Source organism: Taeniopygia guttata, chromosome 14 (assembly GCF_048771995.1).
Source record: "Taeniopygia guttata chromosome 14, bTaeGut7.mat, whole genome shotgun sequence".
Taxonomy (NCBI): domain Eukaryota; kingdom Metazoa; phylum Chordata; class Aves; order Passeriformes; family Estrildidae; genus Taeniopygia; species Taeniopygia guttata.
This window is the reverse complement of record NC_133039.1, coordinates 6,704,168-6,728,249: the sequence shown is the minus strand read 5'-3', so window position 1 is coordinate 6,728,249 and position 24,082 is coordinate 6,704,168. Positions and strand designations below refer to the sequence as shown.

Here is a 24,082-nt window from a genome sequence, read left to right as displayed (position 1 = left end):
AGAGTAATAAAGTTTAGGGTTAGGACAATTACAAGACAATAAAAAGTAAAGAATTACAGACGTCTGGATGCTCTCAGACACTAAGTGTGAAAAACGCCAATCACTTGGTTTTTAAAAATTTTTAAAGTTTAATAATAATCAAATGGTTATAAAAATAGTAATGCAATTAGAGTAATAAAGTTTAGAGTTAGGAAAATTACAAGATAATGAAAAACAAAGAATTACAGACGTCCCGATACTCTTGGGTGCTTAAGCCCTGACAAGCATGTTTTCTGAACAAAGGAATAACCCTTTATAACCATACACTGTTGCATATTCATACATACATCATGGTTATGCATACATTCTATTTAAAATAAGAAACTCTGTCTGGAATATGTCAACTCCTTTTAATCCCAACAGTGTCTTCGAGTCTGAGTAAGGCCTGAAGAAATTCGTTTCTTCTGATAAGAAGCCATAAATTCCTCTCCTTTGGAAGATTTAGGTGGTCATTGAAGGGAGTATCTCATTCCTAAAAAAAGAAAAAAACTTCCTCTCCACATACAGAGTCTTTTTTTTTTTTTTTAAAAACTACTAAAGTCTTCATTTTAACTAAAAGCACAACTAATCAATATAACATAATACATAAAGTGACTATCTGCGTAGAACCATATAATATGCATTTTTCACATCAGTGAGGAAAAGCTGCATCCAGCAGCTGAGGCTTCCCCAGTAACGCTAGATGGTACCAGAGCTCCACACAGGCTCAGCCAGGACTCAAAAAAACCCAACCAACCAAAAAAAAAACCCCAAAAAACCCCACAAAAAAACACGGGAATTCTGAACCAGCTGCAATGTCCTGACCTGCTGCTGGCACAGGGAATCGAGTTTTCGAAGGAGAAAAGCCGACGGGAGTTGTGAATAAAATAAAGATATTTCCCCGTGTTCAGGGCTACAAGTGCAATGTGTTTGTGGTTAAAGTCGTTCAGCAGAGTGATGGGGTTACAGCACCTGGGAGAAAAAGTTTGAGGACAGATTCTGAGGGAATTTTTCACTAATAGGAATCAGTTAAAGAAAATCTAGGAAGGATTTTAACTGAAGCAAAACCTGCCCATGGCAGGGCATTGAAACTGGATGGTCTTTAAAGTCCCCTCCAACCCAAACCATTCTGGAATTCTATTCCCTGGTTACATCTTAAAAATGAAGTGCCCTGATACCTTTAATTCCTGCTATCCTTAATATTATAATATTATTAAACAGCACTCAGAACACGATCACCTTTTCCTTCAAGCAACTGCACACCCTGCCTGAAATATTCATACATTAAAAAAAAAAATCCCTCTTCCTGCAAATGAATATTTATTCCATGAATAATCTTTAATGTCTTCATGGCTTTCAACACATTTGGGCAAAATGTTTCAAGTTTCTCTGCTTACAATGACAAAGTCTAAACCCGACACCTAAAGAGGTGGCCTGATTTCAGCTCTGTGGGGCATTTTCTAGAGACATAATTTCCTCCCTCTTGCTGCCTCCTTAGCACTACACGGTTTTAGCAACCTTGAGTAACTCAGCACAGTAATTTGGGGGATGAAATGAAGTATGGAGATAGCAGGGAGAAATAACAACAGCAGAACTGGCCCTTGGCCAGAAGACTTTTCTCTAAAACTCTGCTCTCATGCAGAAATTCCTGATTCTCTGCCCGTGGCAGGGGGTTGGGACTGGATGAGTTTTAAGGCTCCTTCCAACCCAAAGCATCCTGTGATTCCATGATTTTGTGAAGTCCTGGGAGATAATCTTATGGCTAAATATGGTCAGGACTTGAGTGCTGTGCCTTGTCCAAGACGCAGTGACATCGGTGGTTCCTCTTTCCAGATGAAGAGTTGGCGGCGGCGGCTTATTTTTAGTGGTGTGGGTGTAAAATATTGAATTTCGCATCGCCTGAGCTCGGTCTGCTCTGCCCTGGTGGGTTTTGTGCCCAGATCCAGCCAAGCTCGAGGTCTAGGACTGACATCATGGAATCAGAGGATCCTGGAAGGGACCTTAAAGCTCATCCAGTTCCAACCCCAACACCTTCCACTGTCCCAGGTTGCTCCAAGCCCTTTCCAACGTGGCCTTGGACACTGCCAGGAATCCAGGGACAGCCACAGCTTCTCTGGAATCTGCCAGAAACATCTTAAAACACACCTCGACAGGTGATTCCCACATCCCTGCTTCCAGGAGACTCTGCAGCTGTTGGGACATCACCTGGACACTTCAGCTCCCTGGCAGTGAGCAGCTGAGGGCCAGAGGATTTGGATTCTACCCTCCAACTCCTGAAATCAGAGGGAATTTCTCTCTGACCACAACAGCAAACAGACCATTAAAACATCTGTTCAAAAACCTTTCACGTCCCATTTACATTCACTGCTACTTCATTCTGCTGCTCAGTTTGTACCTGGTGAAAGGTTTGGGATAGATCACTGGACTGGAAAAGGCTCTGAGGACTGAAACCTCCAATCCCACCTGGGCAGGTGCTAATCCAGCAGCTGAGCCCACCCCAGATGACTCCTGTCACGCCTCTTTTGGCCCCAAAAATGATGTTCAGAGCTGGAAATGGAAAAGAGATTCTTAGAACTGAGCTTTTGGGAAAGAGTTGTGGGGTTTTCAAACTCTTTCCATGGGGTTGTGAGGGCATGTCCCCCCTTTTCACCTCTGGGGAGCCCCTCAGCACTTTGCTGTGTGGGACCTGCTCAGGTTTCAGGGGGAAACAGGATTTAGGTGATGCAAATGTGTCTGTGAGGGAACCTGTTTGTACCCTGGTGTTGCTGAGATAGGAGGAAACCAGCCCAGGTGTCCAAAAAATCCTGGATTCAGGAGGAGGGCTTGGGATAAGAACATGCCTCACTGTGCAGGAGGGAAATGGGAGCAGAGCGAGGAACGTGGGTGAAGCTCAGGGCCTGCAGTAGGGTCTGTTCCACCTAAATTAGAAACAAGCTGTTACCTGAACCCTGATTTTGTGAGGGAATTAAATTTCTGGGGCGATGGCCCAGTGATGTTCCCCTCACAACCTCATCCCAAAGTCGCTCCTGAATTCTGGTGCCAACTTCAACTGGACAACAGCTCCAAATCCCAAAGGTAACACATTTAACAGATTTGTGAGAGAGAAAAACCCTTCATTCATGCCTTCTCTGAGTTTAATCACAACCAAAAAACTTCAAATCCACAAAGACATGGAACAAAAATTCCCAAACCATGGAAAAGCCTTCACACCTGTGAGATACCAGAGAAAGCCCCCAAAAAGAGGACTCTGGGTGGCTGACCAGGCAAGAGCTGCTCTGGGTGAGGTATAAATCCTGTATTTTTTTTCCCCACATGGTTTTCTTGGTGTGTAGGAAGGGGTGAAATCCTGACAGAGCCCCAGTTTTGTTTAAAAGTCCATCAGCCCTGAGGCACGTTGGACACCAGGCTCCATCCCTCCCAGCACTGACAGGACCAACACAGATTTCAGTGCTTGAAAGAAAACGTTTTGTTCTGCTCTTTCCTCTCTCAAGTCCACATAAAGCAGAAATGAGATGCTGTGAGAAGGATGGGTAGTTCAGAACACGTGAAATGCTCTTTTTTTTTGGCTTTCCAGCAGGACAGGAGGCAGGCCAGGGCAGGAGGATCACGCGGAGCCGCCGGCGCTGCTTCCCGAGCCAGGAGCAGTGGAGATGCTCCTGCCTCGGCACAGCGGCGGCCAAGAGCTCTCGATTTAAGAACCAGATGAGTCTGAACCTCCTTGGAATTCCTTCAAAAATCTGCCAGCACTCTCCTCCCCGCCGAAAACCGGATAAATCCCCTTCGTATTCCCAGCTCCGAGCGAAGCCCTGAAATATTATCAGGGCTCTTTGACACCCTACCTGCCCCTCATCCCACCTGGTTTTGCATTTCCTCTGCTTTCAGGGAAAAAAAAAGTCGGATTCATTCAAGCCCTGACACTCCTCCAGCACTTGGGTGATCAAGTCTCCTCCGGTTTATATTTGATATTTTAATAGGGTTTCCTTTTGGCCCTTTAATGAGTTTTTATTCCCCTCTGTGCATCAGACGCTTCAGTCTGACCGACAGTTTTACTCACCCCATGTGGAGGAATATGAACAGCCAGGACAACCTTTTCTTCCTGTGGCAAGATTTGCTCTGCCAACATTTTTCTTCAGCTCGCAGTTGGGGGATGCGTCCTGACCCTTTCCTCGCCCATTCTCCAGCCCTGGAGCTGGGATGTCCCTGCTGGTGCCGAGCAGGAGCAAACCCAGCCGTGCTGTCCAGGCTCTCAGCTCTGTAGCAATGAAGGAGGGAGAAAAAGAGTGAGAAAATGATTCAAAATGAAAGCAAATGTGGGGTTTGGCTCGTCTGAGCAGCTGGGTTTTGTTAGTTCAGCCTCAGCCCAGGCGCTGGGGACAATTTACTAGAGGGTGCAGTGAGCGGGACAGGCTGGGACTGTGTTTGTGCCTGGGGAGTGCTCCATTCATCCATCAGAAATTCGGAATCACTGAAGGGTTTGGGTTGGAAAGAGCCGTAAAAACCATCCCATTGTACCCCCTACAGCTTCCACTATCCCAAGCCCTGTCCAGCCTGGCCTTGGACACTGCCAGGGATCCAGGGACAGCCACAGCTTCTCTGGGAATTCCATCCCAGTCTCTCCCCACCCTCCCAGGGAGGAATTCCTTCCCAATGTCCCACCTCAACCACCTCTCTTTCAGTTCCCCCCTTGTCAACTACAGAAATTATTTCTGATATACCCCAAGGTGAGCACGGAGAGAAAGCAGATGCCATCCTGCAGGGCAGGAGGTGCTCAGTGTCCTGCTGGGAAAAGATCCCTGACTGATCCTCCCCATATCCTGCCCCGAGCTGGAGGTGCCAGATCCCATTTTTCCCCCCATGGATGGCAGCAGTGGCTGATGCCACAGGAGGGGTTCTAAAGGATCCCACACCCCACAATAAATCAGTGCCAGTGCAGGCCCCCAAATCCTGCTGGACAATGGGTGATGTGGGATGGGATGGAGAGTGGGGAAAGGCAGAGCCACCCAAGGAATTGAGATCCCACATGAACAGCAGTACCTGCTCCAAGTGATCCTGGGCTACTGGAGTTCTCCAGCACAGAAATTCATGGAAAAATCGAAATAAAGTAAATTTTGGGGTAGAAAGATTGACAGGAAAATCTGTAAAGCCTTTTTTTGGTGTGTTTTGTTCTGCATTTTAGGAATTCTCAAGGTGCCTTCTGCTGTCTGCAGGCACAGGGGTCCCAGCAGTGCCTTGTGCTTAATTCCACAGATCCAGCAGAGTTTAAAACCATCTCCCACTGAAGGTTCCACATTAAACTTGGGCTTGGTTTTTGATGTTGCAGGAGGCTGAAGCTCATCTGCTGAGAATTAGGAGGTTATTATCCTATAATCCAAATTGCCTCTTATCCATAGGCAGAAAATGACAGGAATATTTAAGCCCCTTGCCCAGATTGCAAACTTGGTGGCAGAGCCCTGCACCCAGTAGTACCTTGCATCTGATAGCTGCCAATAATTTCAGTCAACTGTTTAACATCTGGCATTACTATTTAATGTCTGGCTTAAGCTGTAACCTTTTTTCATCCCCTGCTTTTAAAAAAGCTTTTTCTGCTTTGAGAGAATTTTGATTACTAAAGCCTTGCCCAGGACACATTTATCCTGTGATTTAACATTTTCTGATGGAGCCTGATTTTGAATCAGTTGAATAATTGGCAGTGACTCTGGTATTAAACTGATTCATGATGTACATGCAGGCCCTTCGATAATTGAACATTATTGTCTTTATAATCGAAGCCCCTTTTTGACCATTAAAAACTATTGGAAACAGTCTGGTGATCTGCTTTAATTAAAAATAAAGGGCAGAGGATTGGAAATGAGCAGGGATGAGAGGCACTCTGTGGCCCTGTGCAGCTCCAAGATGGGCTGAGAAATCCAAAGCCAGGCTGGATGTGCCTTGGAGCAACCTTGGGTAGGTTTAGGTGGGATTTTGGGAAGGAATTCCTGGCTGGGAGGGTGGGGAGCCCTGAGGAGATTCCCAGAGAAGCTGTGGCTGCTCTTGGATCCCTGGCAATGCCCAAGGCCAGGCTGGACGGGGATTGGAGCACCCTGGGATTGTGGAGGGTGTTGGGATTGGAAAGGGATGATTTAAAATTCCCTTCCACACCAAACCACTCCAGGATTCTCTGATTAAATAAGTTTTCTCTCTGCTTCTTTCGACAGCTCTTAACTGGGATCAGTTAAAAAACCTGGGGAGCGCACGAGAGAAATCCACAACTCTCAGCACCGTGAGGAGCTTTGGGTGAAAAACAAACACAAATGGCCCAAATCCCTCTTTTTTGGGATCAACACAGCTGCTGTGGCTGGATTTTGGTGTCCCTGCTAAGGGGGGAGCCCTGGGATGAGCGTCCATCTGAGGAATCCCACGGGGAGAGGCTGGGGGGGCCTCGGCTCCCCGAATTTTGAGGTGTCCTTTTCACACTGCAGCCCTGGCCAGGCTCTGGCAGGGCTCTGATCTAACAGGTTTTGCATAGCTGCTAGACATCTTCCTAATAGCATCCCCTGGGAATTCTAAATTTCACTCACAGCCTCTAAATTTTCATTAAGAGCAGTCACACACGGAGAATGATGGATTAGATTTTATTGTTGGAAAATCTCCAGATAAAATTAAAGTGCTTCTTTCTTTTCTGAAACCTTTACCTTTCCCCTGTGGTGCCCTATAAATAAGGTATCAAATAATGTTTATCCTTTTGAATTCTGCCATCTTACATGTTTCATGCTTAGTCCTGACCACTTTCCTGCCTCTGAAGAGATGTCACTCTTCAGTTAAATCCCGGGAACAGACAGCTACCTCATGGATTTCATTGTGCAGCGGCCTGTGTCCCAGAGCCTTCACTTCAACCCACTATTTATAAATACAGCGTTGTCTCCTTCCCTTTCCTGGAAGCCTTTCTTTCATTTCCTTCCTCTTTCCATCAAATTCCCTCTGTCCTTTCTTTTATCCCGACTTCTCCAGCCTCTCTGTGTCCACCTAATCCTGCAGACAGATGAGGCAGGGCTTTGGGATATGCTGGGATCACGGGGCTGAGGCACTTCCAGCCTCCACCAGCCAAACCCTGAGAAGTGGGATCCGCTCCTGGCCAGCAGATTTTTATAGCAGATGTTGTTTTTTCCTCAGTGAAATTTAAAAAAATAAAAAACCTCTGCTATTATTTTAGGACTTTAATAGTTTTGAGATGCTTTTAGTCTCCCCTTGAAAAAGCAAGAACCCTGCAGGCAGTTGATAGGAAGTGTCCAAGAGCTGGGAATGCTGCTGTGATTCATACTGGTGTCAGCTCAGTTAAATTAAATTCCACGGGGATTTATCCAGCCAGGCCTCCAAACAAGTTTTAGACAGCACCTCCCACCCCCAAACCTCGCACTTCACAGCATCTTAAATTAATCCAGAGAAAAACCGGGGCTGGGAAGGGCTCCTGCTTCCCTCCACAGCCCAGGGAAGGGAGAAAAGCAGGATTGCAGCTGGTTTAACACAAATCATCGCTGCCCATGGGGGTCCCCTGGCTCAAATTGGGTCAGGGTCCTGCTGAGCACTTACCTCAGAGGGTGTCCCTGGCAGGTGGGACACCAAGCCCAGGTGGCTCTGTCACCCCTCGGGCACTGCAGGTGGGTCCTGGGCTTGTGCAGAACCCCAGGGCAGGGGATTGTCCTCAGAGCATGGCCAGGCTGCCTTTCCAGCCCTCCTGAACCTCTCCTGCTGCTCTTTCCCCACAGCACAGGCTGCTCTCCAGGCTCGTTCCCACCATTTGGGGATATTTTCCTGTGGTTTATGTACTTAAACAGGAAGATATTCCACACTGCCACAAAGTCAAGTCAAATCCTTGTCTCAAAGTTCCTCCAGCCTGCCTGGATCAGCCAGGACTCAGCCTCCCTTCTGCACAGGGAAGCTGAAGAGATTTCCAAGAGGAATAACTTCCCCTTCTCCTTATCATGCCTCTCCCCAGGAACATGTGAGGGAGTTACACAGGCAACTGTGAGGGTCAAACTCATTAAAATCTGAAGGATTTGGCCAATTTGTACCATCTGGGCACCAGGCCCTTGGTTTTCCCCCCAGTTTTGATTATCCACCCCTGACCTAAGGGCTGCTTCCCAAAGCAAGGATGCCAGGAAGAGCCCACGAGCACCCGTGGCCGTTATCCCTCTGTTTTCCTTTGTAAAATAAATTCTCAAAACTCTTCTCAGGCCAGAAAAAAAATTACCCACAGGCCAGGGAACAAACAGAACAGGATCCCAGCCTAATCCTCTCTGCTGCACCTTCATGTCATCCCAGAGGAAGCAGAGAAAGGAGGAAAACTCCCTGGGTTTATTGGCCACTTTTACAGCTTTGTTGGTATCGGAATCTGAGGTATTGATGATCCCAAAATTGCAGAAAGTCTCTGTCTTTCAGCCCCGCTGCCAAAGAAGAATCCATAATTGGTCTGTGCTGTTTCAAGGTTGTTTATTCTGTTTATCTCTAACATGTTCTGCTGCCCTGCCGCAGCTCTGTCCTGCAGGGCAGCGTGTGGGGCTCTGCCCTCAGTGGGATGGTACAAACATTAAATACCACAAACTACCTGTGCTGGATTTACAATAACGTGCCAATATCTGTCACCTACGTTGGACAGTGTGTCCCCAGCCTGAAGCAACAGAAAAATGCCAACACCACAGTGAAACATGGAGGGCATGAAGAAGGAGAAAAAGGACAAGGCACACCCAATTTCCTCCATCTTGTCACCTTTGAACCCTTTATCTAGAATCCTAAAATTCTACTTTTGCACCCGTGCCACACTTAATTATTACTTCTATCAAACACTCAAAGGTGGTAATTGATCCTGTAAGATTGAAAACTCTTTTCCATGGGCAGAGATCACAGCCAGTGTCTCTGGGGGCTCTGTCCAGGGGGGTTCCTGACCCCTGCCAGGGTCCCAGACCTGCCAGGGCAACCAGATGGAAGCCCTGGATTCCCACATGTCGGTGCCACATTCTGCAGGCAGCCACACCAAAAAAACCCTTCATGCTTCCAGAGGCTTCCACGGGGCAGAGGTGAACCCAGGAGAGGAGGCAAAAGCTGGAAAGGCAAGGAACCTTGTAAATTTGGAGGCAGTGATGTGCCAGAGGTGAGCAGAATGTGCCACAAAAAGGAGTGAGATCTCAGCCGTCCCCTTCCCCAGAGCCCTGACACCCACGGCTGGGAGAGGTGCCAGGGTTATTTTTGGGGAGGGTTTGTGCCAGTTCCAAGCAGAGTCTCAGCAAAACCAAACAGGAGGCAGAGATGGAGCTTTCTTTTGAGCAGAGATGTTGGAAACACGTGGGAGCAAAGTGTTGGAGCAGCACTCTGAGGGGTTGGGATGTACCACCATGGAGCAAACCCACCCGTCCCAGAGCTGCTCCTGAGCTGGAGCGACAAATCCAGGGATCCCCAGAGCTGCTCCCCGTCCCACTGCAGCTCTGGGTGCAGGATCACAAGGCCACAGCTGCAAATCCAACTTAGTGGAGCAGAGGGGCTTCCCTAAAGGCCAATCCCCAGCGGAGGACAGAGGGAGAGCAAAGGGCACAGGGAAGCACAGGACCTTTGACTCCCTTTCCATCTGGGAGGGAGGTGTTGATGCTTTAAATGCCAAGATGGATGGAGAATTGGCAGGGTCTTGGATTCACGAGGTCATTGAGAAGCAAAAAAAAATCTCCTTTTCCATGCCTGTGGTAAGAAGGCAGTATTGGGTTAGAAGTGAGCGAGGGAGGACGGGCAGGCTGGGGCTGGGCACGGCTCCCAGCTCGCTCCAGAGGCTTTCACAAGGATCAGCTGGACACCAGCCTGTCCTTGTCCTGCTGCTGAAATCATCCTGCCTTTGCTCCCACTCCTTGTCTGCCTCCCCTGAGGATGGAGCAGAGCAGCTGCAGCTCAGCTCATCGGGTAGAAAATCCTCCTGTTCTTGCCCTGTGCCTCCCCAGGCCCTGATCTCAGGGCAGAAAATCCTCCTGTTCTTGCCCTGTGCCTCTCTGGATCCAGATCTCAGGGAAGAAAATCCTCCTGTTCTTGCCCTGTGCCTCTCTGGATCCAGATCTCAGGGCAGAAAATCCTCCTGTTCTTGCCCTGTGCCTCCCCAGGCCCTGATCTCAGGGTAGAAAATCCTCCTGTTCTTGCCCTGTGCCTCTCTGGGACCCTGATCTCAGGGCAGAAAATCCTCCTGTTCTTGCCCTGTGCCTCCCTGGGATCCTGATCTCAGGGCCTGGGGACAGGTTTGCTCTGCCTGGGCTGCGCTCTTCACCTCCTGCCTCGTTCCAAGAGCACCCAGAGCTGAGCAGAGCCCAATCCAAGCATTTTTTTCATGGATGAAAATGTTCAACAAGGTCCTTCTGGCTGCCACTGCCCTCATGTAGGAACACCTGAGGTACCACAGCTCCAAAGCTTGTGAGGAGAAGGAGGAATTTATTTTTACTTCCTGGTTGTTGCTGGAATTTTGCACATCACCCCTGACAAAGAGGAGTGGCCCAGCTGCTTCTCCCAGGAAATCCTTGCTGGAGTCCTCAAGGGCTCTGCATGCACAGCCTCAGCTCCAGCTGAGCCTCTGTCCCTCTGAAATCATCCCAGGGATGGGAGGAGACACCCAAAAACAACAGTCTGGGGGCTCTGGGCACTGATCCTCATGCCTTGGGATCCCAGCACATCCCTCTGGCTGCCCTGGCTGCCTCCAGACCCTGGCAGGGGCTCAGAGACCCTGGCACCAAGTCACAAACACCTGTAGGTTTGATTTTAACCCGTGGAAAAAGCTCCCAAATTTGTGTGAGGAATTACAGCCACAAGGGTTTGAGTAGTTTGGTAGCTGAATTAACACAGGGTGAAAAACTGGAATTTTTGGGTTTTAAAATAAGGGGTTCAAGGGGACAAGATGGAGGGATTTGGGTGTGTCCTGACCTTCTTCTCCTCCTTTGCTTAGAGATAAGCAAAAATAAACAACCTTAAAAACCAACACAAACAAATTATAACTTCTTTAGCGACGGGGCAGAAAAACAAAAACTTTTTACAATCTCAAAATCATCAATACCACAAATTCCATCAGAGGAGCAGAGCCACAGCAAAAATTCCAGACTTTGGGGATTCTGGAGGGATCTGTACATTTTTAGCCAAAACACCGGAATTTTCTTTTTCTCTGGTTGACTCTTAGCACACCCAGATAAACCTGGAGACAGGATACTGAAAGGAACAGGACCGTGGAGCCTTATGTTCCCCATGGATCCACTGAAAAAATCTGTTCCAAAGGCACTTTCCAGAAAGGACAAATCTGGGAGGAGTTCCTCATCCTCAAACTCTGAGGGACTTTCTCATCACTGAATTTACAGAGATTTTTGAGCAAGTTAAGCTGGCTTCAGGAAAAGGCAGTGCAAATCAGAACCCCAGGATGCTCTTCCACCAACCCATCCCGTGCTGCTTTTCCTATTCCTAAACCCAGAGTAATTAATACTGAGTAACCTCTGAGGGATTTCACAAATCTCAAAATTCTGTTATTTTTCTCAGTATGGAATTCTGGAAAGAAACTTCTGAGGAAAATCGTATCAAAAATGGACTTTGAATAATTTTTTTTTCCCTCCATCAAAAATAAGGTTCTGATTTTTAGCAACAACAATAACCTGAAAAAAGAAGGGGATTAACTCGAGAGCTCCTTCACTTTCACTCCATTTCTTTTGCCCCTCCGCAGGGAAATCCTCAATGCACAGCTCCCAAATGTTAATGAACACCAGCCCTTTCTAGGTACCTTTTAGGGCCTGATTCACCAGGATCATCCATAAATATTCCTTTAAAAACCTTCCTGAGGAGCTCCCGAGGGCAGCCGGTGTCAGGAAATGTCGGATATTTCTCCCTCTCCTCCTTGAGCCGTTGGTAGCCTGCTCGGAAAAGAACAGATGCGTTAAAAGTTGGGAGATTTACAGCCCCCCACACACAGGGGAGCCATAAACCCACAATTTGTTCCATTCCCAAAGCAGCCTCTGCCCGCTGCAGGACCTTTCATCGCTGCTGGAAAGCTGCCTTGAAAAAAAACCCCTTTTTTGCCTTTTTTTTTGCGCTCTTTTACGGCCACACGGACACAAAGTTCAGCCCTCGGTGCCTAAAAGATGGAGATGGGGGAAGGAAGAGATGAATTTGCTGCCCTGGGCTTGCTCCTGGCTCTCTCTTGGGCAGGGAGATATCCCAAATTGGGAATATTGATGGGAACAGGGCCTGGAGGGTGGGAATTCCTGGCACACCAGGTCTGCTCCCAGCTGGGACCCTCAGGTGATCACTTGTGGGTCTCAGGTTCAGTCAAAGAGAGAAACGGAGAGTTTCTAGCCAAGCAGAAGCTTAAGAAAGAGCTAGAGAAAAATATAAATAATCCTTTATCTTTCTTGTTCTATCACTGTGCATCAAACACTTTACACCATTTTCACTTCAAGACCAATAGAGTTAGTCCTCACAAAACTCTATATAAAAGAGCAGGATATTTTGAATAAACCAGAGTTTTACTCTCACAGCCTTCTGAGTCAAAGTCTCTTCATTCCCGTCCTGCCTCAACAGCAGCAATCACTGCTGGGCCTGGTACCTGTTCCTGACCTCCAGTGGTGCTGGGAGCATAAAAATCCCTGCTGGCACCACAGGACAGCTCAGTGCAGTCCAACAAAACCCAGCCTTGACAAAGGTGTTGGTGCAAACACCAAAATCACCTCAGAGTTCTGCATTTAAGGCTTCAGGAGCTGTAATGCAGCCAGATTTATGCAGCCCTATCGTTGCAGCTGGGTGGGTGGATGGTCCCAGTCACTGTTCCCACCACCCAGGGGGCTCTGAATTGTCCCAGGGGATGCAGGGATGGACCCTGGGGATGGAAAGCAGGAGGAACCAACACTGGAATGAGCAGCTCTGGCTTTCATCTAACCCTGTGCAACTCTCCTTTAACCCCTTCAGATGTCACAACCCCTCAGGGTCACTGGAACTCACCCAGTAAAGAGGGACCTGTGGGACTTAGATTCAGTCAAAGAAAGAAACTGAGAGTTTCTAGCCAGGCAGACACCTGAGAAAGAGCTGGAGAGAATGTAAATAATTCTTTATCTCTCTTGTGTTCCACATTGTTTATAGTTAAGTTCTATCACCTCTGCACCAATGCTGTGGGTTGTTTTCACTTCAGAACCAATGGATTTGGTCCGTGCAAAGCTCTGTATAAAAAAGCGGTATATTTTGAATAAATTGATGTTTTACTCTCAGCAGCCTTCTGAGTGAGTCTTCTCATTCCTGTCCTGCCTCGACAGCGACAGGGACCAAGTGAATTCTTAGAATGGGTTTTTTCCCCTCCTTTCCATAGGATTTTTTTTTAGCAGAGGAGGAGGAATTAATGGAAAACCAGAAGTGCAACATTTCAAGTGAGAAATGGCAGAAAAAGCCTGCTGGCACTTGCCAGCCAAGCAGCAGCTGGTGTTGGATGTGAGCTCAGAGCAAGCTGTGATCCACAGGCTCTGCCTTTCCAGAGGGGAGGAGGGAACCACTCCCACTTTGTCACAGCCACTTGGTCACCCCACCAGGCTGTTCCAGGCTGCTCACCCGTGTCCCCTGCCGTGGGATGTTTGCTCTCCCACACATCTGTCCTCACAGAGCCACAGAGCCCTTCCTGCTCCAGGGAAGGCATCACCAGCCCTTGCTCAGCTTCCCACCACCAGCACCTGTTTGGAGCAGCATCCCGAAAAACCCTGGAGAGCTCAGACCTGGCTGTGCTGTAGAAAAAAGCAGAAATAAACAAACTCTCCTGACTACCATCGAAATCCGAGCCATGACAACGACAACAAACAACAGGAAAAAAAAGTTCCTTCCTAATTTCAGCTTCTGGTCATAAAATTTTACTTTCATGGAACAGCATGAAATCTGCACAGCCTGAGCAGGGGTTTTTCATAAAAGGCAGAGCTGGTGGAATATCCCAGCCAAGGTGTTTTTATAAGCCAGAAGAAGAGAGACAGAAACACAGAAAGAAAATAATTTTCTTGACTTCCTTCCAGAAAGGAATTTTATTTAGATTTCCTTTAGCCAGGCTGAACCTCTCCTTCCTCTCCTTGCATGGGTTTTATCAGAGCCCTCCCTGTGCATGAACCCAGCAAACCCAAACCACTCATTCCTCTTTGCATCTCAGCCCCAATGCCTTTAAAACCTTGGAATTTTGAGGAACAGAGCTATTTGCAGTGGGAATTTGGCTCCCTCTTAGCCCAAAACACAAACCAGAACGTGGGAGTCGCACCCAGGGTAAAGCTGCTCTTCCAACAGCTGTGAGGATGGGGGGAAACACTTCCCAACATCCAAATCGATGAGGTTTGAGGCGAGAATAATGTCTGCTAAAGGCCAGAAACAGCTCTCAGCCCGGTGAAAAATGACTTCCAAATGCCCCCTGCTCTGGGGATTTCATGAGGGAAGATGGATCTTTCTATCCCTTTTCCTTTCCTCTTCATTTTTCAACTCTTGACCTCTGCTGCAGCAGGGAGCTGCGGGTGAGAGCCCTCGGCAGAGGAAACGCTTCCTCCAGTTCATTTGTCTCCGTGCTCTGTGCAGCTGAAGATGCTCCTGTGGCCAGGAGGATGCTGTTCCCAGCCCTGCCCATCCCAAATCCTCCACCCTGCATTTGCAGCTCTGTGGCCAGCACGTTTCTCTCCCTCTCAGCATTTTTCATAGAGGTGCACAGAGAGAAATGAAAGAGAAAACAATTTCTATTTCTGCTCCTTGTTTTTCCCTTGTGGAATGTGTTTGGAGAATTGTTTCCCTGGGGTGATTGCTCGGTTGGATTCTGGTGAGGATTGTTTGAGCCTGATGGCCAATCCAATCCAATCCAATCCAATCCAATCCAATCCAATCCAATCCAGTCCAATCCAATCCAATCCAACCCAATCCAATCCAATCCAATCCAATCCAATCCAATCCAATCCAATCCAATCCAATCCAATCCAATCCAATCCAATCCAATCCAATCCAATCCAATCCAATCCAATCCAATCCAACCCAACCCAACCCAACCCAATCCAATCCAATCCAATCCAATCCAATCCAATCCAATCCAATCCAATCCAATCCAACCCACCTGGGGCTGGGCTCTCAGAGAGGGTCACGAGTTGTGTTAGAGATAGAGTCAGAGAAAGTAGTATGTAGTTTTAGTATCCTCTTATATAGTATATTAATGTATTTTAGCATAGATATAATAAAGAAATAATTCAGCCTTCTGAATTGAGTCAGACATCGTCATTCCTTCCCATTGGGTTCACCTGTGTTTACAATACAGCTCCAACTGTGCCACTGAGAAAACCAAATTCAGAGGAGTTTTGGTGCTGCTTTGGGGCAGATTCACAGCCCAAGACGAGAGAGGCTGATGTGTTTGAGGAAATCAGAGGGGATGGGGTTTGCCAGGCCATGGAAGGATTTGTTGGGAATTGCTCCCAGGTGCCTCAGATCCCAGGAAAGCTGCTCTGGATAATTCCAACTCAGAGCTCTCAGAGAGTGGCACCAACCACAAACCTCAGGCACAGATTTCAAATCCCTTCAAACCCCCTTGGACTCCCAGCTCAAGGTGCAAAGGCAAAATATTGCCCAATGATTCCAGCATGGAATCCTGGCATGGTTTGGGTTGGAAGGGACATTAAACATCACCCTGTGGCATCCTCCTGCCATGGGCAGGACACTTCCACTGTCCCAGGCTACTCAGCATTCCCAAGGTCATTGGAAATCACCACAGGTCCAACAGGGAAAGGAGGGTGGGGTTTGAAGCTTCCTTTTTAGGAGATAATCCAAGCTGGAGCATTGGGAACCAGAGCCCAGAGGTGAAAAGACGAAGAAATTCCTTTCTGAAAGATATTTCTGCTTAGCACCTTATTTATAATCAGGGTGAAATGGGAGGATCTGTGTCATTCCAACCTCTGGAGATTTTTTGAAGTGTCTCAGAGAGCCCCAAACACACATTTCCTGGATGTTGTCCACAGCTGGAACAGGAAATAAGGGAAAAAAGAGTGAAAAGGGGGGTTCTCAGGTGTCTCCCCAGCCTTTCTTCCTTCTTGGTCTGAACACGGGGTCCTGATTTTTTTTGTTTTCAGGGAGAGGCAGAACCCATTGGATTTCAGCCCCTTTCTCTTGGATTTGCTGTCCAGTTAAAAAAAATAGGACATTTAAATCCCAAATTTCCAAGCTGGGCCTTGCTCCTTAGCAAAATAAAACTCCAGGGGAGAATTTTTACAGGACAATTTGTTGCTCACCATGAAGGCTTGAGGAGGCCAAAGAGCCTGGCCTGCAGCTCTGCTGGGGAAGAGGATCCTCCTGCCCTCCTCCTCCTCCAAAGCTTCCCTTTGGCTTCCAGCTGCCCATGATCCAGGGAAAACACAGCAAGGGCCGCTTAGAAATTTGGAAATCCTGTTCTTCCTTATGGAGGCAGGAGAGGAAAAGAGGCAGCATCCAGAGCTCACTGTGAGATGGAAAAAGTGTCCAGGTTCGGTGGCACTGGATGGAACAAAGCACACACAAAGGCAGGGAAGTGCTGGGGATGGATTTTTTGGGAGTGGGAATGGAACTGTCGGTGTTTGCCTTGGAGAAGGAGGAAGGAGCCACAGGGTTTCATCTCAGCATCGCTTTTCAGCACAGAGATGGGGAGTGAGGCAAAGCCCTGCTGCCAGGCTGCTCCTGTGTCCAGGTCCTCAGCTCCCAGTCCCATTCCATGGCCAGGTGATGCTCACACAGCTCCTGCCAGGCTGTTCCTGTGTCCCAGCTCCTCAGATCCCAATCCCATTCCATGCACAGGTGTTGCTCACACACCTCAAGCAGATTTTTGCAGGAAGAGAAAACCAAAAAAAAAAAAAATAATAAAAAAAATAAAATCAAGGCATCAGCATTCCATGAGCTCTATCCAGATTTTGCTCCATTTTCCCCAGGCCTGCTCCTGTCCAGGAGTCCTTCCCATGTGTCCTCACTGCTCTGAGCTGGGGAGCTTTGATCTGGGGGGGATTTGTCCTGGTGGGATGGGAAGCACTGGAGCTGGACAGGAAAGAGCCTTTGGAGCACCCTGATATCTCCAGGAATTCCATAATGGACCAGACCTTAAAGCCCATCCAGTGGCACCCCTGCCCTGGGCAGGGACACCTCCCACTATTCCCACTATTCCCACTATTCCCACTATTCCCACTATTCCCACTATTCCCACTATTCCCAAGCCCTGTCCAGCCTGGCCTTGGACACTTCCAGAGATCCAGGGGCAGCGACAGCTTCTCTGGGAATCCGTGCCAGGGCATCCCCACCCTCCCAGGGAGGAATTCCTGTATCCCAATACCCCATCCATCCCTGCCCTCTGGCAGTTCAGATCCATTCCCCCTTGGCCTGCCACTCCATGCTCTTGGAACAGTTTTTCTTGCATGTGGACATCAGAACAAATCCGGGGAACAAATATTCCCGGCCCGAAGGCTCCGCTCTTCCCAGGGCGTTCCTTTGTCTCCGGAGCCACCTCGAAAGCAGCTGGGGGGATTTTCCCTGACTGGAGGCAGCAAGAGGAGTTTTCACCTGACCTAAAACAATGCCAGGCACAGAGGGCCACATTGTTCCCCTGCCATTTGGAAGCAATTACCTGCGTGTTACGTCAAACTTTTATGAAACGCCGGCAGAAATTCGGTAACGTGTTAATCAGGGGCTGAGTGACATCTGCTCGGAGCCCCAGGTTGGGGGGCTGCGGGAGGAGGGGTCGGCACGTCCTGGTGATGACCAAAACACATTGCTCCTTTTGGCGTGTTAATTTTCCAGATTTATCCTCCCAGGCTCCCGGTGTTCTCCTGCACTCAACATCTGCTTCATCCCTGCCCTTTAGAGCTCCATCCCTGCCTTTCCCAGCTCCATCCCTGCCTTTCCCAACCCCATCCCTGTGGCAAGCACATTTCTCTCCCTCTCAGGATTTTTCATAGAGGTGCACAGAGAGAAATGAAAGAGAAAACAATTTCTATTTCTGCTCCTTGTTTTTCCCATGTGGAATGTGTTTGGAGAATTGTTTCCCTGGGGTGAGTGCTTGGTTGGGTTCTGGTGAGGATTGTTTGAGCCTGGTGGCCAATCCAATCCAATCCAATCCAATCCAATCCAATCCAATCCAATCCAATCCAATCCAATCCAATCCAATCCAATCCAACCCAATCCAATCCAATCCAATCCAATCCAACCCAATCCAATCCAATCCACCTGGGGCTGGACTCTCAGAGAGGGTCATGAGTTGTCTTAGAGTTAGAAATAGAGTCAGAGAAAGTAGTATGTAGTTTTAATATCCTCCTTTTATATAGTATATTAATGTATTTTAGCATAGTTATAATAAAGAAATCATTCAGCTTTCTGAATTGAGTCAGACATCGTCATTTCTTCCCATTGGGTTCGCCTGCATTTACAATACATCCCTGTTTTTCCCAACCCCATCCCTGCTTTTCCCAACCCCATCCCTGCTTTTCCCATCCCCATCCCTGCTTTTCCCAACCCCATCCCTGCCTTCCCCAGCTCCATCCCAACGTGACTCCCCAGAAAAGCTTCCTGCGGGAAATTCCCGTGCATTTCCCTGGCTCCTGCTCCAGGAGAAACTCCCCTTTATCCACCAGCCAAAAGCTCTGTGTGCTCATGTCAAACCCCACTTCTAATTTATGATTTTTTGATTATTCTGGTCCTTCACCCGTGCTCTGCTCCCCTTTCCCAATAAAAATTACAGATCCCATTTATCATTTTTCCAAAGGTTGCCATAAATTCTGTTTGTTCCATCTCTCCCTCACCTCAGGCCAGCTCTGTCCTCCTCCCTCTGGGGCTGTGTCATTGCTGTCACCTCACACATCTCCTGTCCTTTTTGGAGAGGGAGATAGAAATAAAAAATAAAGAATGCAACAAACAAACCAAAACAAAAAACCAAACAAAAAAACTCCCTAAACACCCCCCCCCAAAAAAAAACCTCAAAACAAAACAAAACCAACCCAAAAAGCCCCCAGTCCTGAAATTTTTCAGGGGAACAATCTTTCTGCTGAGGGGAACAAAACTTCCCTGCTTGGTGAGATTTGTAGCGTTTTGTCCAAAAATCCTCCTTTTTCTGCAATTTTTTCCATGGACAGGATAAAAAAATCAACTCTAGGGGTGTCAGTACCTGGTGTGGGGGATGCAGGAGCGGCTTCAGGAGGAAAACAAGGAATTCTTGCAATGGTTTGGGTTGGAAGGGGCTTTAAGGATCATCTCATTCCACCCTTCCATGGGCAGGGCACCTTCCACATTCCCACTGGGGAGCTTCTTCCAAGCCTGAACACAAGGAGAGAAAACAATTAATGCTGAAAATTAATGAACAGGAATTTTTTGGGAGACTCCACTTCAATCTTTATTATTTTTTTTTTTTAACCCAGTACTTAAAGAATTTGCTCTGACTAAAACGTGATTTGAAAGCACCGAGCTCTGGCTGCGCTTCCAGCGCCCAAATGTGTGACCTTGGATGACACCAATCTGCCAGAAAAGCAGGAAAAAGAAAAGGTGTTGCTGATATTTATTTATTTTCTGCTCTGATTCCTCATCCATCATCAGGGAAATTCGCTCTTGGCAGCGCCGGCCACTTCCTCAAGCGCAGCCAAGGTGACCACGAAAATTAGCATCAAACCCCACAAGGTTTTCCATCATGGACACGTTGTTTTTCACTGGACACAAATCCTGAGGTGTTATGCTTTTATTCTGCTTCCACAGGGATCAGGTTGTTACTCCAGGCATTGCTCCACGCGCTGACGGATTCTCCAAACGGGGAAGTGAAATTTTTGTGTCTCACCGGAGAAATTTCCCCCCGTCCTCCCCAGCTGAGCAGCTCAAAACTGCTGCCCCTGACCTCAAACAGCAAAACTCCACTTTCACCCTCCCTCATGGATTTTTTTTGCTTAATGGGAAGTCCTGGAGGAGCAGATTTCCCTGGCAGAAGGCAAGGAACACAAACGTGTGTGTGGTTAAAGAGCGCTGAGAGCACCGAGAGCCTCGTGGTGTCCAAGAGCTGCACCTGGGGGGGGATCCAGGAATTCCCTCTGGCTGCCCTGGGACCCTTCAGGGATCAGGAACCCCCCTGGACAGAGCCCCCAGAGACACTGGCTGTGATCTCTGCCCATGGAAAAGAGTTTTCAATCTTACAGGATGAATTACAAGCTCTGAGTGTTTGATATGAGTAATAATTAAGTGTGGCACGGGTGCAAAAGTAAAATTTTAGGATTCTAGATTAGGGGTTCAAAGGGGACAAGATGGAGGAAATTGGGTGTGCCTTGTCCTTTTTCTCCTTCTTCATGCCCTCCATGTTTCACTGCGGTGTTGGCATTTTTCTGTTGGTTTAGGCTGGGGACACACTGTCCAACATAGGTGACAGATATTGGCACGTTATTGTAAATCCAGCACAGGTAGTTTGTGGTATTTAATGTTTGTAACATCCCACTGAGGGCAGAGCCCCACACGCTGCCCTGCAGGACAGAGCTGAAATTTGAGGTCACCCAGAAATTTGAGGTCACCCAGGAACGTGAGGTCACCCAGGGATGTCAGCCCAGATCCCTCTCCAGCCTCACCTGCAGCACTGGGAATTTGGGAGTTGCTGTTTCAGGGAGGCAAAGGAAACTTTTTTTGCCTTTTTTCCCCCCCCTTGCCCAGCTGCCTCCTGTTTGTGCCATGGCAGGAACGTTCTGCCCCCATTCCCGAGGTTCTCCTGGATCCCCTCCCTGGGCAGAGGATGGAGTTGGGCTGGGGGTGATGTCCGGGCTGGGGTGGCTCTGGCTGCTGGCACAGCTCCACATCCCGTGGGCAGGAATGGAATTGCCCCATGGCAAGGGAGGCCTTGGCACTGCCCAGGGAGTGCCCATCCCTGTTTGGGTGCCCAGGAATTCCTGGAGGTGGCACCCAGAGCTCCGGGCTGGGGACAAGGTTGGCATCGGGCACTCCAGGACCTTGGAGTTCTTCTCCACCCTAAAAGATTCTGGGATTCTCATGCCCAAGGCAGGCAGGCAGTGCCGGTGGGAGCTGTAATGAATTAGGGGTAATTAATTAAGGGTATTAAAGTTGGAACGCCATCCAGGGATGCTCACCAGGGTAGAGTCCAAAGAATTCTGAGTTTGGAGGGACTGAGGAGCTCCTGATGGTCCCTGAGCTGGAGAAGGCACTCAGGATTTGCTCCATGGCTCTGTAGGAATAATAATAAAAAATTAATATATCTAATATATATTATATAATATATTAATATATAATAAATAATATTACTACTTAATATAACATTATAATATCATTATAAGTATTAATATAATAATATAATGTATAATATAACATTAATATAATAATAGATAATATATATTACATAGAGAATATATATTACATTAGATAGATAATTATTATATAATTATATAAGTATTAATATATATTTATAGATTATAAATAATAATATATTAATAGATAATATATATTACATTATATTCCATTCTATTATGATTAATATATAATATAATGTAATATAATATAATAATATACAATGTAATAATATATAATATCATATCATTATAATATCATATCAATATAATATAATAATATATAATATCATATCATATCATTATAATATCATATTAATATAATATAATATAATATAATATAATATAATATAATATATTACAATATAATATATTACAATATAATATATTACAATATAATATAATATAATATAATATAATATAATATAATATAATATAATATAATATAATATAATATAATAATGTAATATATTTTATAATACTTAACACATCTTATAATATATTATATATATATGTATAATATATATTTTATTTTTTCAAGGAATACTCAAGGAATAAAATAGAACAAAAGTTGGAAAAGTCTCCATCAGCGACAGGAAGATGGAAATTCCCTGCGGGGATAACCTTGACTGCTCCAACATCCCCAGGCACCGCCTGGATGATGACTTGGGATGGAGTCACAGCATCCAGAGGGCTGGAAAGCAACATCGAAACAAAATGGTACAAAATGGTACAAAATGGTACAAAACGGTACAAAATGGTACAAAATGTGCCAGGGCTGGGGGCACTAGAGGGCACTGTCGCCTGCAGATCGCGACAGGGAAAACTCGGAACGACATCCCGAGATCCCAGCTCTGCATCCCGACCTCTGCAACGAGGGACTGGGCGTAAAAAAACCTGTATTAAATTAAAAAAAAAAAAAAAGAATAAAAAAAACCAACAAAACAAAACAAAAAATCCCAAACAAAATAAAACAAACAAAAAACCACAACAACAAAAAAAAAACCCAAAAAAAAAACCCCCAACAGTAATTCAATATGTACTTCCTAATATCAGGTATTTAATACCACAGCGTCATATATTTAAAAATAAAACCTTCTCAGGCTGCTGGGAGATGCTGTGGGGGATCTGGGGGTGCAACACCTCAACCTTTTCTCCCTGAATTTTGCAATAAATGGGAATTTTAGCGTCTTCCAACCCGCTCAGCCTCGGGCCAGCTCCAAAAGCAGCCAGGGAATTTGCTGGGCTGGGGAGGGTCAGAGCTCTGCAGGGTCTTTGCCTCTGGTTCCTCCTCCCAGGAGGGATTTTCTTGGGGAATTTTGGTTTGGAGCAGTGGGAGGGGAGGAAGGCACAGGGGCTGCCCGTGGAAAAGTCATGGAGCGAGTGCTCACGGGTAAAAATTCACTTGTTAAAGAAAATAAATGAGAGAAAAAGGAATTCTGCCCCTGCAGCAGATCCTCCCCAGGGCAGGGGGCTGGGCTGGGCTGGGAGCAGCTCTGGTTCCCAGGGATGGAGCTCTGGGCTGTCGGAATCTGTGGGTATTGGTGATCCTAAAATTGTAGAAAGTCTCTGTCTTTCAGCCCCGCTGCCAAAGAAGCCATAATTTATCTGTGCTGTTTCAAGGTTGTTTATTCTGTTTATCTCTAACATGTTCTGCTGCCCTGCCGCAGCTCTGTCCTGCAGGGCAGCGTGTGGGGCTCTGCCCTCAGTGGGATGGTACAAACATTAAATACCAGAAACTCCCTGTGCTGGATTTACAATAACGTGCCAATATCTGTCACCTACGTTGGACAGTGTGTCCCCAGCCTGAACCAACAGAAAAATGCCAACACCACAGTGAAACATGGAGGGCATGAAGAAGGAGGAAAAGGACAAGACACACCCAATTTCCTCCATCTTGTCCTCTTTGGACCCCTAATCTAGAATCCTAAAATTCTACTTTTGCACCTGTGCCACACTTAATTATTACTTATATCAAACACTCAGAGCTGGTAATTCATCCTGTAAGATTGAAAACTCTTTTCCATGGGCAGAGATCACAGCCAGTGTCTCTGGGGGCTCTGTCCAGGGGGGTTCCTGACCCCTGCCAGGGTCCCAGGGCAGCCAGAGGGAAGCCCTGCATTCCCACACTGGGGATGTGGAGACAGGACAGGAATTCCTCACCTGGAATTCAGCCCGCAGCCCAGGACTGGTCAGGATTTAGGAATCCATCATCTCTGCTTGGAGAGGGAAAGGTTAAAGGCCTTGAGGACAGCCATGAAATCCCAGACCAAAACCAACCACCAGTGGGGACATTTAGGAGGGGAAAAAAAGGCAAAAAAAAGTTTCCTTTGCCTCCCTGAAACAGCAACTCCCAAATTCCCAGTGCTGCAGGTGAGGCTGGAGAGGGATTTGGGCTGACATCCCTGGGTGACCTCAAATTTCTGGGTGACCTCACATCCCTGGGTGACCTCACATCCCTGGGTGACCTCAAATTTCTGGGTGACCTCAAATTTCTGGGTGACCTCACTCCTGCTCCCCACCTGCCCCAGGAGCAGGTGGAGGGCTGAAGGGACAGGAGAATTCCTGCTGTGGATCCCAAAGGTCCCATCCCAGCTGAGCTGCCCCTCTGGGAAGAGCTCCAGCTCCTCTGGATCCCTCGGAGAGCTCCAGGTGTGGCTGAGGCCCCGCATCCATCGGGAGATTCCATCCCAAACTTCCCAGGCTTCGTTGTGCTGAAATCACCTGGCAGGAAATGAGCTCCCCCCACCTGGGGCTGCCTGGGAATGGCT

General features: G+C 47.3%; 1 long non-coding RNA gene across 1 annotated transcript; it reads right to left on the bottom strand.

Annotated features, from left to right (window-relative positions):
• Window positions 1-523: 523 nt before the first annotated feature.
• LOC140685122 (uncharacterized) lies at window positions 524-18,226 on the bottom strand. Its single transcript, XR_012058339.1, has 3 exons — window positions 16,266-18,226; window positions 11,777-11,906; window positions 524-4,270 (listed from the first exon to the last, which is right to left on the bottom strand). It is a non-coding gene; the product is annotated as an uncharacterized lncRNA (long non-coding RNA).
• Between the last annotated feature and the right edge of the window lie 5,856 nt (window positions 18,227-24,082).